General features: G+C 38.0%; 1 long non-coding RNA gene across 1 annotated transcript; it reads left to right on the top strand.

The window, feature by feature from the left end:
• The first annotated feature begins 16410 nt into the window (after window positions 1-16410).
• Window positions 16411-17855, top strand: LOC115063853. Its single transcript, XR_003843724.1, has 3 exons — window positions 16411-16485; window positions 17016-17060; window positions 17791-17855. It is a non-coding gene; the product is annotated as an uncharacterized LOC115063853 (long non-coding RNA).
• Window positions 17856-18612: the final 757 nt, after the last annotated feature.

The raw sequence follows: 18612 nt of genomic DNA, 5'->3' as shown, positions 1-18612 counted from the left end.
CTTTATATGACCCAGCACAGGGGAAGACCAGGGCCAAGAAGTGGGAGTGGACGGGTAGGGGAGCAGGGTTGGGGGGAGGGTATAGGGAACTTTCGGGATAGCATTTGAAATGTAAATAAAGAAAATATCTAATAAAAAAAAGTAAAAACAAAAGTAAAAAAAAAAAAAAAAAGAAAAAGAAGTATTTTGACTGTTCTGCCAAAAAGGATTAATTCAGAGTTAAGGAAATCAGTATGCCAATCTTGCCTAAAACATTGCATAATGTGTACAAGTGTTAGAACACCATCCTAAGATGATGATTATATACCGATTTTATGTGTCAAGATGATACATAATATACAGAATAAAAGTGAGAAATTAACAGCTTTCCACTTTCTACTTCATAACACAGCAGTTTGATAGGAGATCGGGTGTAACCATATGGCATCAGCAGATAAAATAAAGGGCAACAATTGGGTGTTGTCTTAGTCAAGGTTCATATTGTTGGGTTCAAGATAATGAAGAAATGCAATTTGGAGTGTGAAGGGCTTTTTTCATGTTATACCTACTGGTAACAACCTCCTCTGGGGAAATTCATGGAAGAAAATCAAGCAGGGAAGGACTCAAGAGGCAGAGCTGATGCAGAGGTCATGAAAAAGTGGTTTTTATTGGATTATTATCCATGGCTTTCTTGTCCTGCCTAATAGCGTTTTTCCTACAGACTACCCTTATGGAGTCATTTTCTTCAGTGAGAGTCCCTGTATCCAAATGACCCTCCTTTGCATCAAATGGATGTTAAACTAGCCAGAACAGATTCCTTAAATATTATGAATGGTATCAGTCACTCGGTGAGTGTCTCAACCATGTGATAGCAATATTATATAAAATGCTTCAAATTAGCACACTAGTTATGCATTTTGCCTTTGGATTTTCAGGTTAAGCAAATGAGAATTAGAATTTAGAAATGAGGTCAGTGGGAGGGAAATGGGGAGCAGGAGGTATTGAAAGGGACAGGAGAGAAGTCCAGAGGGCCAAGAGAATGAATAGAAATATATTGTAGTGAGGGGTGGGAAACAGCGAGGGGGAACCACTGGAAAGTTCTAGGTGTCAGGGATCCTAGAGACTCCCAGAACCGAATGAGGATGACAGCTGAAATGCCTAGAGCAAGGAGATAGAACCTGAGCAGACCATCTTCAATAGATAGACTTGGTGCCCGGTTGAGGGATGGAGGCACCCACTCATCTCAAAATCTTTAGCCTAGAATTGTTCCTGTCTAAAGGAAATGCAGGGACAAAAATTGGAACAGACATTGGAGGAATGGCCATCCAGAGACCTCCCCGTCTTGAGATCCATCCACAGACCCCAAATCCTGATATTATTGCTGGTGCTAAGAAGTACTTGCAAACAGGAGCCTAGTATAGCTGTCTTCTGAGAGGCTCTGTCAGCACCTAAGACAGATGCAGAGACTCAAGCCAATCACTGGACTGAGCCCAGGGACCTCTATGGAAAATATAGGGGAAGAACTGTAGGAGCTGAAGGCACTTGCAACCCTATGAGAAGAACAACAGTGCCAACTAGCTGGACCTCTCAGAGCTTCCTGTGGCTAAACCATCAACCAGTGTGGGTTCATGGCTCCCGCTACATATGAATCTGATATCAATGGAAGGGGAGCACTTGATCCTGATGCCCTCAGCAAAGAGGGATGCTACAAGGGTGAGGAAAGAGTAGGTCGATGTGTGGTGAAACACCCTCTTAACGGCAAAGGTGAGGGAGAATGGGTTTCGGGGAGGTTGGAGGAGAGACTGGGAAGGGGGACAACATTTAAAATTGAAATAAAATAAAATAACTAAAATTAAGAAAATAAGAAAATAAAGGTTAAAAAGGAAGCACATTTGCATTTCAGCATATATATATATATATATATATATATATATATATATATATATCCACATTCAAATATGAGTGACATGGCTTAGTTGATACTTCATGACATACTCCACAAAATGCTGATGATTATACGTGAATGCTTTGCATTTGTGAATATGTGCCTAAAAATTAAACAAAATTACTTTGTAATTATTCCCCATCTTTGTTAAAAATAAAAATAAAACATTTTATTCAATTAAAAAAAACCCAGAATTTAGTAATTACCCACTTGCACATGTATTTTGGTAGAAGAGTCATGATGGCTCTGCTCTAGGTATGTGAGATTCACATCACTTCTCTTCTTCACTCTTCCTCTCTCAAATAGATAGGAAATAATTTCTGTCCATTTACGCGTCTTCTGCTTTATCTTTTATTATGTTTAGTACTGTGTGGAAGAAACTAAATATTTCATTGATGTTTTCTGAATTAAGGTGCAAATGTAAAAATGTGCATGAAATTAAACCAAGAAAGAAAAGTGTTTGTGTTTCTGTGGGTATATATTATGTAAATTAAAAAGAAGCATGCTAAAGATTGTGTTGTAGGTATTTCGTGGTTTAAAACAACCTACAGAAATTTTACACAATACAATAGAATTTCCTACAGTAGAAAGAGCTGACAAAGCAACATGTTAAAAGCATTAACTGTATTATCAAATTCAGGAGCCAACTGATGTTATCTTGTACAGCTTTCAATTTAAATTGAGTACCTCTGGTTTTTTACTTATGAACAGGAAGTGAGCGTTGAATGGTGAGCACCTGGATGAAGAGGCCGCGGACCAGATCTTCAGCCTCCTGCAGCAGCAAACGCCCTCCCATATCACTAAGAGCATTCAAGTAAGTGTGAATTGCTTTATCAGAACAGAAGAGGTTTAGTCTTGAATCAACTTTCAGCAAGGTGATCAGGTATATGTATATACTGTGCCTACAAGTGCTCATTCTGAAAGCAGAATAGTAAATACAACATTATACATCAAAATCTATATACTTCAGCTTCTATTATCTATTTTATGGACTTGAGTACACGTTCTATGGATAGTGTTATTCATATTTTGATTTGTCTCCTGAAATTGGTGTAATTTCTTCGTCTTTCTGCATATAAATTATTTCATATATTTATAAATTTTGTCACTAATTAAATCCAAATATCTGTGCGTTTAGAATATACATATATGCATTTGAGTGTTGAGGATATGTGTATATATATATATATATATATATTATATATATATATATATATNTGTGTGTGTGTGTGTGTGTGTGTGTCTGTGTCTGTGTGTCTGTGTGTGTGTGTATGCTCATATGCTCAGCATATATCTTTCCTGAGGTATTGGTCATTTATTTGCTTTTGTTTAGTTTATAGGGCATTTACATTATCTACTAAGTACAACTTATATCTACTAGTTAACATTCATTTGTGAGAAATATTATATATATATATATATATATATATATATATATATATATATATATGGTGTATAATGTTATATATGTGGGCATTAGGAGATTTCCTATGGGTCAATTGACTTTGCGGCCTATTTCTCCATATATGATGATCTTCCGTTGTGTTTCCTCCTATAACAATTCAGTCTGTGGGTGGGGAGAGTTGCTGTTCTATGATTTAAATCCTTTTTATGGAGACCCTATCTGTCGTTGACCTTAACATGGTTTTCAAGTTTACAGTATATAAAATTTTACATAAATTGATAAAGCAAATGTTGTAGAATCAGAGGACATGAGAACAGATGGAATATGGCAACAAATGAGCCTTCGGAGCCTGGAAGAGCTAATGTTTAGCCTTTCCAAGTATTCTATTTACAATCTATGAATTAAATAAAATAAGATCAATGAAACGTGTCTATTCGCCTTAAAGTGTGACAAAGGCTAAGATACATAATACAGATTTTGAAGTGCCATGGGGACAAATGTATCCCTTGTGAAAACATTCAGATTACATTTTAAATCCATTCATCCACTCATTCGTTCATTCATTCATTCATTCATTCACTCATTCATTCATTCACTGTGCATGAGTGTGTGTGTGTGTGTGTGTGTGTGGTGTGTGTGTGTGTGTGTGTGTGTGTGTGTGTGTGTGTGTGTGTGTATACANGTGTGTGTGTGTGTGTGTGTGTGTGTGTGTGTGTGTGTGTGTGTGTATACAGGCACACATATTCCATGGCTATTAGTAGAGATCAGAAGACATCCTTTTGGGATGTAGGGGTTATATATAAGTCCCTGACCTGGCAGCAAATCCTTCAACTTGTTGTATACCTTCTTACTGGTCCATAATTTGGATTCTACAAGTGAAAATGACTAGGCATGAATATAATCACCTTTAAATTATTCATTTTAAGTGGACAGATATTGACTGTTTATGATGAACACATATACACACAGAATTAAACACCTGATGGTGAGGAGACACCTTATTGGGTGATTCAGGTCTCTCCTTTCACAAGGTGGGGCTTAAGGATGAGACTCAGGTTCTCAAGCCTGACAGCTTTGACCTTTATGTACTAAACTATCTGTTGCCACAAGAATTCACCATTTTAAAATAGACAAAGAAATAAATTGAGAAGGAAGTTAGGAGGAGTGGTTGGAAGAAGAGCTGAATTTGCTTTCGTTGAGTTGGTCTTTGGATTGAATCAGTTCTAAGGTTCTGTTCAAATCAATGTATGGCTATAAAAATTTATTTGGTAAAACACCTATCATTGCCTACTATTTGTTGAGGCTACATATGCTCCTGTTATCATCTAAAAGTAAGTTTATGAAGAATGTTTGGGCTGGTTGTCTCTAAATTTTAGTAGCAGAAATGAGGACAAGGCAAATCTTAATAATAAAATTTACACTAACACATTCTCCATTGTAATAATTCTTTTGAGGTGTTTTATTTGAAACTTAACAGTTAGACCTGTGAATGAATTACAGAGGCTAAGAATCAAATCTAGCTGAAAATTACTGGCTAGTAGCTCCTTAATGAATTAGTACTTTTACTGAGGAATTGTGTGGCTCTCTAAAGAAAAATTATTTATTTTTATGATTATTGAGCAAGTGCAAAAAAAGTTCACATTTATTAATATAAGCATCAGTCATTATTTAAATTAAAATAAAATAAATAAAATATATTAATATAGGACAAGTTGGTATGTTTAAATAAACTTATTTTTTACCACAGTTTTTAACTTCCCTGGGTATAATTTTCTATTTTTTTAACCATAACAGCATATGTTTATTTATTATAATTACTTATTTCTGCCTTTCTACCTGTATCTTAGTGGGAAGCATAGGATATTTCATCAGAATCTAATAATAATTAGGCAGCAAGCCTAGTAGAATATGGGAAGTAAGCCAAGGGAAAATATTCAAAGAGTCTTTTTTATTTTATTTAGTTCAAATTAAATTAGAATTCATGCCTATAAGACATGGAACCATGGACAATGTGGATTATAGTGTAGTATCCTTAAAATATTGGAGAATTAGAAGAAGATTAGGCCTGTATAGTGTTTGTTGAACCTTTTTTAATATTTTTGTCTAATCTCTGGGCCCCATCAACATTGCACCCCATGACCACACATTTATAGCCAATCTGGTAGTTCAGGTTTGATATGTTTTGAGTGTGAGCAAGAGTCACTGAAGTGTTCTACTCATGTCAACTAGTTTCTGGATTACAAGAAACAGTGTCATTGCTTATGATATGTAGTCTTAGGATATTTTATTAGAAGTTCATTGCATTACATGGGAGTGTAGCCACGTGGCAAGAGTTTTAATGTCCTTTTCACTGATACACAATTCAGACCTGAAAGACTCAGGTGTTCATGGTCACACTGCTTGGAACTGGCATTTTCCACATCCCTTACCTGATCAATTCTTTTCTTTCCAAAAGTGTCACTTCTTTAATCTTGGCCTTCTAATTAATCCTGTGCAGATCTTATGCATTATGCAACATTAGGATAAATGGAAACAGTTAGCCATTAAGGGAAAAACACTATACAAGAAGGCTTTCTGTTGAGCATTCCTTCAGTCCTATGATCCTCATTAATAAAAGGAATTTAGAACAAATAAACCATAGTTATAATTAAATTATTTTCAATTCACTTAAAGAAGTAAATGACAAAAGCATATATTCAATAATTTGATGAGGCATGAAATGTGAAGAAAGTATATTACTATACTTTAGGAGCTAGTGACTTCAAGCTGTATTTCTTTGTGTAGCGCAATGTTTTCTGACACAAAAGTAAAGTGGCCCAAGCATAAAAATTGAGGTGCTTGAAAGTTACAATCATAGGGACATATGTATCAGTGGATGTGAAGTTAAGGGCTCTCTGGAATGGACTCTTCAGCTAAGGAGGATGTTTTCAAACCACTTACGATGAGGTCATCATTACTTGACACTCATTAGCCATGACTTTCAAAGAAAGTGTTTGATTAAAATCAAATCATCATTCTTTTAATAACCCAGAAGCAAATGGTGAGAACTCGTTTTAAAAAATTAAAGATATGACAGTGGATTTAAAAATACTGTAGCTCTTATGTGAATAAGGCAATTGTTTAACATTTTAATGAAATGTTCATTTTCTCAAAATACAATTTAAAATATCATGATGAAATAAAGTTAGGATGTTCATGAATATGTCCAAATAATAAGAGTAAAAATTTAGCTGGGAATTAGTGGAATTGAACAAAAATTTTCTGGTCAATTAGATATGATCATGTGAAACAGTGACACTGTGACTATAAAAGTAATTAGGAATCACATATGAGTGAGCGATAAGATTCTTGGTCAGGGTAAGGAATTTTATGCTCTCGGAGATACACAATGTTTCCCAGGTCTCTTCAAGCTTAGTAGAAGCAATTATCTGTTTTTATTTTTCTTGAGAAGAGCTCCCTAACCTGCTTATGAAAAGTAATTTATCTCAGAATTTTATGCTTTGCTATTTTACTTCCCCAGAGGGTCAGGCTACATATAGTATATAACAAACTGAAGAACAATTAAATAGTTTAAATGGTCTACAACTCTAAAAGTTCAACAGGAAAGTAAAATCTGAAATCAAATATGGCCTTAGATCATTTATGCTCTATACATTTGAGACTCAATACCTTTTAATAAAAAAAAAAATCTGCTCATTTTCTACTGTTCACTTGAGGAATAAGAAGGTAGAAAAAAGACTTTACAAGCCATAAAGTAGTTCTCATCATGTATTTTATATCCACATGTCTTCAACGTAGCTGGATGTTCACTGTGGTCTTCTAGATAATATACTCATCATAAGATTAATCTATTTGCTTTTAAAGATGTATTTTAATAAAACTAATATTTTTGGTTTTGATTTATCATGTCTTTATGACTATGTATTTAAATGAATGTTTAAGTTCTGGTGTAACATTACTGGCTGAAATGATGGTTTATACATATTAAAAATATGTCTTTGAATAAAAAAATTCCATTAATGTACTTTTATATTTTCTTTAAGCATATGTGCCTTTCAGAAAGCAAATTTGTAATATTCTAAAAATCCATAGGGAAGAAAAATTTTCATAAGTGAAGAAAAAGTTACTCATTAAAACTAAATTATGCTTTTGAAATATTATTGTTGTTGTTTTTAAAATAAATCTTATTGTGTTTGTGTGTGTGTGTGTGTGTGTGTGTGTTTGTGTATGTGTATGTGTGTATTTGTGTGTGTATGTTGCCTAGGCAAGGTACAGAGCCTGCTCTCCCACTCTACAGTCATCAAGAAGACAAGGATAGCTAGTCACCTTAGGGACAGGCTCTCCTAACTACTGCTGGTGGCTAGAGGGGAAGGGGAGGGACATCTCCTCAGCAACCACACCACCTCAAGGTAGCTAAGCGGTGGAACCAGCTCTCCCATGCTCTTGACATTCAGGCTAGCTAGCCTGTGCCATTCTATGAGGGCAAGCTATACTGTACTGCTAAGGCAAGGTGCAGAGACTACTATGCAAAGTGCTACAGCTGGCCGGAGGCAGGGCTAGTTCTCCTCAGGCCACATGCCCTAACTGCCACAGGGTTTGAGGAGCAAGTTGGACAAGGCATCACTTCTGCACCATGCCCACTCACAGCTGATGATTGGCAGGACCAGCTCTCACACGCCCTGATGCTTTGGGCTGACTTGTCTGGTCCCCATCATAGTCAGCTCTGCTGGTCCTGTCCAAGCAAGGTACAAGGCCACCTTTCCTGAGTTCCAGCTCTGCAGCTGGTGAGGGGCAAGGGTAGCTCTCTGGAGCTCATGACCCTGTACCAGTTTTCCCATCTGCCTGAAGTAGCGAGGGGAGGGGTACACGGAGCATATTACCTCTGCACCAATGTCATTGCACAAAAGACAGTGGCAGTGGCAGTTCTCCCATACTCAAGACTTGATGCCACCAGGGCCAGCACAACTCTGCTGCCTGGGCAGGGCACAGGGCCCACTCTGCCACCAGTGAGAGACTGTGCTTTTTGGAAAGTCACATCCCGTCAGGACCAGTGTCAGGTTATGCACAATCTCTGTACTTCCACGTAGCCTCCAGCATCTGCTCCAACCTGGGCATACCCTTATTTTCTAGTGGTAATGTGAGTCACTGACAACATCGAACCCTGCCCCTGTGTAGTTATGAACTCTGTCATGGCATTCAGTAACAGCCCAGGCTGTGACCTTACCGTGGTCCCAGAGGGCAGGGCTGCCACTCACAACAGGCTACTCCCCTTCCACCCGTTACTCTTCAGTTCCATCTCTCTTCATAATGCTCAAGCTGCTCCACATCTTTTTCATCCCCTGTCTGACCACCACATAGTCATACATGGTGGTGGTTCTCGCTGCAGGCTGGGTGCTATGATACCTCTTTGTCCTCATCATCAGGATTGTTTTCAACCCTGCCCATTATTGGACCTTGCATCACATGGTTTTATAGGAGGAAAGTTCTCTCAGAATCAGCAGGAACTTGTCATTTTGTGTGTTCTGTAGATATAACTTGAGGTGTGCCCATTCTTTCTAAAACCTAATCACATGAGGCATATCAGGCAATCTTCCTACCAACATTTCCTCATAGTGATTTCATGTACATACCCAACCACTGAATAAATAGTGGACAGTATATAGTTTCCCTATCCACTACATACACATGTCTGTATACTGTAAGGAGAACATCAATGAATGAGGTGGAGCATGTATCCATGGAGTGTGATGTTGAGTTCTTAAGGCATGTGCCAAGAGCAGGGTCGTAAGATAGATTTAGTTTTTGCTTTTTGAGAATCCTCCACACTTATTTTCATAATGGCTGCAGCAATTTGAAATGCCACCAACAGTGAAGGAGTGTTATCCTTTTCTCTGAACTCTCATGAATTTGAACTCAGAACTTCTGGAAGAGCAGCCAGTTCTTAATCTCCGTGCTGTCTCGCCAGCCCCCTAGTCATTTCTTATATAGCTGTCAAATATTCACTCTTACTCTGTACACTCTGTCACTTAGTTCATTGTTTCTTGGCTATGTAGAAGCATTTTAGTTTCACGAGTTTCCACTTGCCAATAGATTCATTGATTATTGGGTAAATTGGGTGGTTTTCTGAAGTCTTTATTATATAGCCCTGATCTGCTTAGAAATAGTTGGGTGTTGTTGTTGTTGTTTTGTTTTGTTTTGTTTTTGATCAAAGGGAATAGGTGTGGGATGAATATGATTCTTCCATATGTGGACATCCCATTTTCCCAGCATGATGGGTTAAGAATGCATTCTTTTCTCTACCATACCTTTCTGATAGCTTGGTCAATTATTACATGCCTATATTTATGTGTACTCACTCATGTTTGGGGTCTTCAGGCTTGTTCTAGTGCTATTCATTTCTGTTTTGGTGCAAGTGTCATACTGATTTTATTACTATGTCCCTGTAATATATATTACACTATGGAATGGTAATCATGCCAGCACTGTTGCTTTTGTTAGGATTCTTTTGGTGAATGCAGAGAATTTTGTGATTTCATATGAATTTTGGGATAGACTTTTCTTTTTCTGTTAAGAATAAGATGAGACTTTTGATTGTTATTGCATACAAACTGTAAATAGCTTTCGATAAAAACGTTCATTTTCACAATAATGATGCTACCAATCCATGAACATGGAGTGTTTCTCTTTCTTCTAAGAGGTTTAAAGCTTCCAATTGCCCAGTGTGGTGGAATGAGTTGGCATCACAGGATTTGGAGCCACAGGTCCTCAACTGTCCTGTCTCCAGGTCATAACCAGCTGGGTCAAGAACATCCTTGCTTCGATAGAAAGAGCTGTGCTCATACCCTATGCATTAGGGCCTTGGGGAAAGGTCCCAATGCCCTGGCCCTGCTGTTATTATCTTTGCCAAGTCTGCTCCTGGTGACTTAGGAGAAGATACATTCCCTTTCCCAATATTTGGGACGCAGTGAAAGCCTCAGTTGGTCAGTCCATCCCTCAATAGGAGGTAGTGGACATCCCTGTCTAGTTCCTGACTTCAGCAGGATTACTCAAGCTTTGCTCCTTTAAGATGTTGGTCCTGAGTTGTTTTTTTATATGTAGCTTTTATTGTGTCGAGGATGTTTAACATGAAGACATGTTGGTTTTAGTCAAAGGCTTTTCCTGTGTACATTGAGATGACAATGTGATTTTTGTCTTTAAGTCAGTGTATATGCTTTACTCTATTTATTAGCTTGTGTACACTGAACTCTCCCTGCATTTCTGAGATAAAGCCAACTTGATTATTGTAAATTTTGATATCTTTACTCTGCAAGAATTTTTACTGAATATTTATGAGTCTATGCTCATAGGGGATATTGGCCTTTAGTTTTCATTTTTGTGTGTCTTTACCTGGTTTGGGTATTAAAATGGTATTGGCTTCATTAACAGAGCTTGGGAATGTTCTTTCTGTTTATACATTTTTAATAGTTTAAGAAGGATAGGATTTTCTTTAAATGTCTGGTAAAACTTTCTGTGACTGTCTCTAGGCATGTATTTTCCTGGAAGGATTTTTTTTTTGTTTGTTTTTATGACTGTTTCTATATTCTCATTGGTTATGGGTTAGGTATCTCTGGATTTTAGTCTTGTGTCTAAATCTAGAAATTCATCAATTTCTCTTAAGTTTCTGGCCTAATGGAATACAGGCTTTTAAAACCGTCTTCCTAGGATGTCTTGGATATCTTTGGTGTCTGTTGAAATGTTTCCTGCTCCTGCCTGATTGTGGTAATTTGGGTCCTTTCTTTGTTTTGACTAGCAGGGTCTGCCTTGTTTATCTTCTCAAAGAGCAAGTTATTTCATTTGTTGATATTTAGCATTGTTTTCTGTTTGTTTTTTTCCCTATTATTTTCTACTTCTTTTTATTATTTCTTATTCTTACGTATTGTGTATTAGTTTTTTTTCTTGTTTTGTTAACTTTTTGAGTTGCTTCTTTTATCCATTTATTTCTGTTCTCTCTGATATATATTTTTTTTAAATATAGGTGCTTAGAGCTATAAATTTCCCCTGCGGAGTGCTTTCAGTGGGACCCAAAGGTTTTGTTGTGCTTTTATTGTTTTTATTTAGTTTCGAGAATATTTTTCTTTCTTTTTTACTCTTTTCCTTTGACCCATTCATCATTCCATAGTGAGTTGTTAAATCTTCCTGAGTTTGTGTTTTTACTAGAGATTTATCTGCTTTCGCTGTTGTCTTACGGCATTGTGGTCACACAAGATATAAAGGCTGATCTTAGGCATCCTGAATTTGTAAAGGTTTGTTTTGTGCCCCAGAATCTGGTCTAATTTTCAAAAGCTTCTTTATGTTGCTGAGTGAAATGTGTATTCCTTGCTATTTCTGTGGAATATTCTGAAGATATCTGGTAGCTCCTTTTGAGTATGAAGTCGCAGGGATAGTAAATATGCAGGATTATCCTTTCAAACTACCATAACCTAGTTTTCTACCCATAAGACTGTGAAATGGAAGTGACCAATAGCCTGATGATCTGTGTTATCCATTGGGCCAGACCAATGTAAGACTCTGACAAGTCTTAAATTCCCGGAGTCCCCTTGAGTGAACAACTTGGAGTCAGGGACAGATGCAAAAGCAAGACGAATTTTATTCTTCCAGCATGCAGGTCGACCTGCACACGAAGGAGAGAGAAAATGACCATGAGCAGCTCGTTTGGCGAGTTTTCAGAGCACATTCGGCACAATGCGACCGGCAGAACAGTGTGACTTTTAAACTGATTGGTCTTTAGGGAATAAGGTGACAAGGACTTCCCTTGTCTGTAGGTAGCCAACAGTTAGTCTACCCTGCGGACTGACTGACTAAGGTACAAGAAGGGGAGGTCAGACTAGGTGAGGCTACTGTATATGGGTTCCGGACTACATCTCACGGGCTGGAGATTTGCGTGGATAGAGAAATCAGGGAGACTTACCTGGCTAGAAAATAAAGGGAGACATGGGAAGTCTGGCTAAGCTGTGATTATTGTAACTGGTACAAAAGGGACCTCTCGGTGTTTTCAGGCAGAAGAGTCCAGGTAGAAGCCTAGAGGTTGGCTGTGTTACAGGGGGTGGGTTATCAGACTAGAAGGGGTCAGTGGATGTGGATCCATGGTTAGATCTGGTGTGCTGCAGAGAAAGCATGGATAGGGAAGTCAGGAAGATTCTGCTGGCTAGACCCTGGAAGGCATCATGAGAATTCTGGGTGGCCTGGGTGCTTGGCAGTGACACAGAAAAGAACTTTCCATTTTTAATTTTTTAATCAATTAAAGTTTTGTATTTGATGGTCTTCTTCTGAATGTTTTGGGAAAAGAAGCAGTTTCTTTATCTCATGATGACCATTCAAAGTGCGCGTGTCCACGTGCGCGCACAAACACACACACACACACACACACACATTAACATAACTTAGAAATGTGTAAAGGATGATATAGATGTACAATTTCTTCTCATGGAAGACTTCACAGAAAGGAAGGAGGGAGAGATATCAAGATGTAACCTGCGTGGGATAGGTGTAAGGTTTTATTCCTGCCCTTCTTTAGCCAAAGTTTCCTCTCTATTGTTTCCTACAGAAGCAGTGTAAGTTCTGTCTTTCTCATTTCAGGGACAGAGGAGAAGCATAGTAAGTATGTCACAATATTTAAGCCAAAAAATCTACCAGAACCAAACAGGGCTAACACCCCGATTGTTGCCAGACCTCAAACTCTAGATAGGTGATATCAATCCCTGCTGTCTCAGTTCCATTTCTATCTGTGACAACTTGATTTGGTAGCCTGAGCTAAGACAGTGATATTTCTCTTTATTTGTGTTGAACTTTGTTAACTATGTTTCCCTTTTCAAGGTAATAAAGGGTTATCATCTTGGGGCCTGGAGTGTTGTAAAACGAGTTTGGAAATATTTGAATATAGTTTTTAGTAGCACACATATGATAAACATACACACACACCACACACACACACACAAATACACATGCACACAGAGACATATGCACGCACACATACTTTTTCTTTACTGATATTTATATGTACATAATACATGATTATTTTCATTGACATCGTCAAGAAATCTATACAGATGTATAAAGACATGGATTGATTAAATATGATATTATTTTAACTACACTCAATTATTATAAACTAAAGTTTCCTTTGTGAATAGGGACAAAGTACAAAGCAACACCACTTAATACTTCATGTGTAAAGTATTGTTTTTAAAAATTGAGCATCTTTATTTGATTGTTGGTATAAGATGCTTTAGAATGAGTCCAATACCAGTATGGAAACTGGCGGAAGAGATAGCTCTGAAGGCACAATCTAAAACTGTGACTTAAATGTTTTCTGGTATCCTGTCCCACTCATCAGGAGTCACTCATTATTAGTGGGCTAAAGATGCCTTTTATACTTTAAGTTCTTTTTCTCATTCCCAATCTTCAGGAGAGATGGTATTATTTTGTTTGAGATGAAGCAATAAGATCCACCCATCTTTGTTTATTTCCTTGATGGCCACTTGAATTCATATCTGTGAAATATAAAATATATAAATGAATTGCCTCTGCTTTTTTGAAGGTCCTTGTTCCATGATCTGTGTCTTCACTCACCCACTTCTCTGTGATGCCAAAATCTTTTTTTCTCTTTTATTATTATTATTATTATTTTCTTTATTTACATTTCAAATGCTATCCCAAAAGTTCTCTATTACCCCCCCGACCCTGCTCCCCTACCCACCCACTCCCACTACTTGGCCATGTCCATCCCCTGTGCTGGGTCATATAAAGTTTACAAGACCAAGGGGCCTCTCTTCCCAATGATGTCTGCACAGTAGATTCTTGAGAGAAATGGGATACATTTGCTGTTTTTAATACTTGGAAATTCTTTCCCGACAATACTGTCTAAAGTGACTGTCTCAGTAGCTCATGCATGGCTTTAGTGACGGACGGCCTTACAATGCCGTCGTGTTAGGTAGTAGATTCTCGTATCAACACATCTGCTTCTCCATATTTTTCTGTGAATGTCAGTAACTCTACTTCCCAATGTGTTCTCAAAGAGAAATCTGTGTGGCCAGCTCTTGGACTTTGCAATTTGCAAGTAGCCCCTTTGTGCACAGGTCTACTGTGTAGGCAAAGGTTTCAACCCAGAAGCCTGCTGTGTTTATTGATCTATTTCTTCGTAATTCCGTATCAGGCAATCACACAATTCATGAACAGTCTGCGAGGGGAGAAATACACATATTACCGTCAGCAGGAGGCTAAACTAGCCATGCACTTAGAGGCTCCACTGAGGACTGTAGCCTCCTCTGTATCACGTGGTGTGATTGAGGAGTACCACAGTGAGGTTTATAAACAAAACGGAGCTAAGACTTTCTTCATATAAAGTACAAGTGTTTCTTTAAGGAATCATTTTGGTATTTGCCTAAGGTTGTTTTTGCCTTCCATTTGAATATGATGGGACATTTCCTCAGTCCAAATGAGGTGGCTAGCCAAGAAGAATTCAATAATGCTCAGTCTTTGCTCTCAAATGGGCTCTTTCTGTGTCAGAACTCTGCTGAACATCTGGACTTCAGTTACACATCCTATGGCAGAAAGTGTTCAGCTATTCTGATGTGACCTTTGCTCCATCTACTGGAATGATTTCTACTCAGTATATACTTTAACAAAATCCTAATGTTTATATTAGTTTAAAAAAAAATATATCCAAAGAACGATGTGAAGACAACATTAAAGTTATTTAGTTAAAGTGAGAAATCTTAGAGCAGAATTAAGATGAAACTATTAAGTTAATCCTGTTCAGTTTTACAAAAATATATGCAGCCAGCAGACACTTCTGCCATGCGGAGATAACAATTTTGCAAGGAGAGAGAAGCTGATGTGGGGGCTCAAAATAGCAGGGAGAGACTGAAGTAGAGCTAGCACAATGTAGGTCCACTGTGTCCTGACTCCTTCACATCATTGCTGATGGTTTTCACTTGTGTTGTGACTTCTGATGGCTCCTCACTGATGTACGTGCATGTCTTTAAAGCCTTGTCTTAATGATAACTGACAAACTGTATCTCCATTTTTCCAGTACGGGAGGTAATTCATTTTATAGACTTCATGATGTTTCAATACAGGAAGCAAAATTCCCTTCTTTGTGTTTTTCTTCTTCCAGTATGTGCCTTTTAAGACTCAGTACAAAATAAATGTAAGAGCATCTGCATGTCCTTCTGCTCTCCACTTAAACACCATTTGATTTCATGGTCAACATCCTTCGTTTTATTTGTGACCCCACTTGCTAAGAACGGGAAATCCTGAGTTATTTGCAATTGGCTCAAAACTGAGCCAAATAACTCAAGGCAAAGTACCTTCGTTCTACACATAGACATACACACAAAACACACACGCGCGCACACACACATACATGTACACACACATACAGAGAGAGAGAGAGAGAGAGAGAGAGAGAGAGAGAGAGAGAGAGACTTTCAAGGTTTTGGTGGAACTGCTAAGAGAAGCATAGCCTTAACTCTTACCGAGGAGGAGGCTGAAGGTGAAGGCTCCTCTGGACAGTTGCTTTGAAACTTGGGCAGGATTTAGGAATACTTGGGGAGTAAGGGAAAGTGGTAAATGAATCGTACATTTTTTTCCCTCTGAATTTTCCATATAATGCCCACATCTAAAATGAAGTTTTCTAAAACCTCTGTCCATTGTGCACTGTGGTGTGTGTATTAGTTCCCTTTCTGGTGCTGTCCTACAATATGTGAGCAAGGCAAATTATGGCAGACACCTTATTTGGGCTTATGCTCTCATAGGAATAAAAGTCCATCCTGGTAGGGCAGCAGGGTAATAAAGGAGAGGCATGACTCCAGAAGCAGGAAGCCGAGAGACCACATCTTTTACCACATACATGAAGCTAAGTGCTCGAACTGGAATGGAGGTGAGGGTGTTTTTACCAAGTCCTACGGTGATATAGTGACAGGCTTCCTTCTAAAAGGCCATACCAGTTAAATGTCTCTAAAGTGTGTCTGTGTGTTTGTGTGTATGTGTATGTTTTGCTGGAGCCTGAACCTGGCTTATGTCTCCACAGTATATTGTTCCACAATGCTCTTGCTGCCGGAAGATGTTTTTGAAGAAACAAAAGATGTTATTGATTCCTCAATTGATGCAAAAAGAGGTGATATTCAAAGGATAGCTACTGGGGCCACAGTTCAGTCTTTGTACCCAAAGATCTCCAGAGAAACCAGAAATGTTAAGCATGAAGTACCCTCTTTCCAGTAGAAAGGGGTAAAATCTGTTTTTCCGTTCAGAAAGCTGGGCATTAGAAGGGACTAATAGCCTGGTAATCTGTTTTATCTTTTGGGCTAGGTCATATCGAGCTTCTACTATCAGGACTGCAGGTGGCTAGTAATCTAAATATCCTTAGAGCCCAGGGACTCCACAAACTCCCACAACCAGGACCAGAGGTACATAGTAGCTGAAATGACCTCCATGCTATTTGTAAAATGGAGAAACGGCTAGAGCTTTCTCTAGGCCTTTAAGCTAGTAAAGGTAGCCTATCTCTAGATCCCTTATTCTTTGAAGAAATGGCACAAACCCTGAGTAGAGTTTTGATGACGTTATATTTATATTTATTTCTTTGTGGGTTGGGGATTGTATTATACCAGGAAGACCCTTTTCAAAATTATACTTTGTTTAAATTTGTAGGGAATCAACCACCTGATATCAACCCGTCAAGAAGACTTAATCTAGGTTGGTGAAGTTCTTCCATACCGAAGTTTCATTCTCACTTCTTCAGGGTAGCTTCACTGACTGATGTCTCCAGGGCTACCTCATCTTGTGCCCATCAGTAAGAGAGATCTAATTTGGATAGTGTACTGGGAGTATTGAAGCATAGGAAACAGGGTGGTACTCAATGAGTAAAAGAAGAAAATACCTGAAGGATTTTTAGCGAAATTCCTGAGGGGTTAAAAAAAAAATCATTGATTTCCCCCTTTGTCCAGATACTGAATGGCCTTTCAAAGAGCGAAGGAAGGTCTGTAAGGTACTGAGTCCTCATGGTTGCAATTGAAAGATGCAGGAAGATGTGGGTGCATGGTTCATTTTGTTAATTACTGGGTCAAGACCTCAACAACTCACAGAAAGAAACAAATGAATCCTTGTACTGTATCCATCCTTACTTTTAAAATATCCTCACGTAAAATACAAAGGGAGACAACTTTAAAATTTCAGATTTTTAAAAACAATGCTTTCTTTCTCTTTCAATGAAACAAAATCCACCCTTCAGAATATTGTGTTTTACCTTCTCAAAGCAGGAGCATGATTTAATAAAAGAACATGGTCATATATTTGCAATCCTATACACATATTTTCTAATTTTTGGTGATTACTTTAAAATTATGTTATAAAATGAACAAAAGTATCATGGGTAGACTAGATGCTCAATGACCATTCTCTTTCCCCTCTCTCATGATGGTGTTAGGACAAGTCGCCAAACCTTTTGTAATGGGTGAATATCAGTGGAGATGAGAAAGCAGTTGTATCAGGTATGACCCTCATAAAATGTTAGTGTCTACCAAAGAAAGGATTCATGCTCAGAAGACATATAACTCCTTAGCCCTCCTAGGGTAGGCATTTTTCTTAACATCATCTGAGAAAAAGGAGGAGGAGGACAAAGAGAAGGGGGAGGAGGAGGAGGAGGAAGATGAGGAGGAGGAGGAGGAACAGGAGGAGGAGGAGGAGGAGGAGGAATAGAGGAAGGTGATAAACAACAAGAAGAAACTCTGTCCAGTAGAGTGTGCTGTTTTCCAGTCCAGCTGTAAACACTGGAGCGATTTCTGCACTTCTAAATACCTTAGTGGTAGCATATGGGCATGATGATGAATAAAATGGGGCTGGCAATTTAACCTTAGATAGATCCTGGGATATTACAGTTTCTCATATCATATAGTTTTAAATATGCAAATTTAAACATTTTACAATGAGCTTAATTATTTGTTTTCTAGTAGAATTTAGCAAGACCTTTTTTTTTTCAATTTTTATTAGGTATTTACTTAATGTACATTTCAAATGCTATCCCCAAAGTCCCCTATACCCTCCCCCCTGCTACCCTACCCACCCACTCCCCCTTCTTGGCCCTGGTATTCCCCTGTTCTGGGGCATTTAAAGTTTGCAAGACCTTTTAACATGCAAATACCTCTCTTTATACTTTGTAAAGGGTCTCAAAAATACATAGACAAATATAAAAAATACCAGCAAGTCTTCCACATATTTAGGATTGAAGGAGAATCACTGTCATATCATT

The sequence above is a fragment of the Mus pahari genome, chromosome 4 (genome assembly GCF_900095145.1).
Source record: "Mus pahari chromosome 4, PAHARI_EIJ_v1.1, whole genome shotgun sequence".
NCBI classification, from domain to species: domain Eukaryota; kingdom Metazoa; phylum Chordata; class Mammalia; order Rodentia; family Muridae; genus Mus; species Mus pahari.
This window is presented reverse-complemented; position numbering and strand designations above follow the sequence as displayed.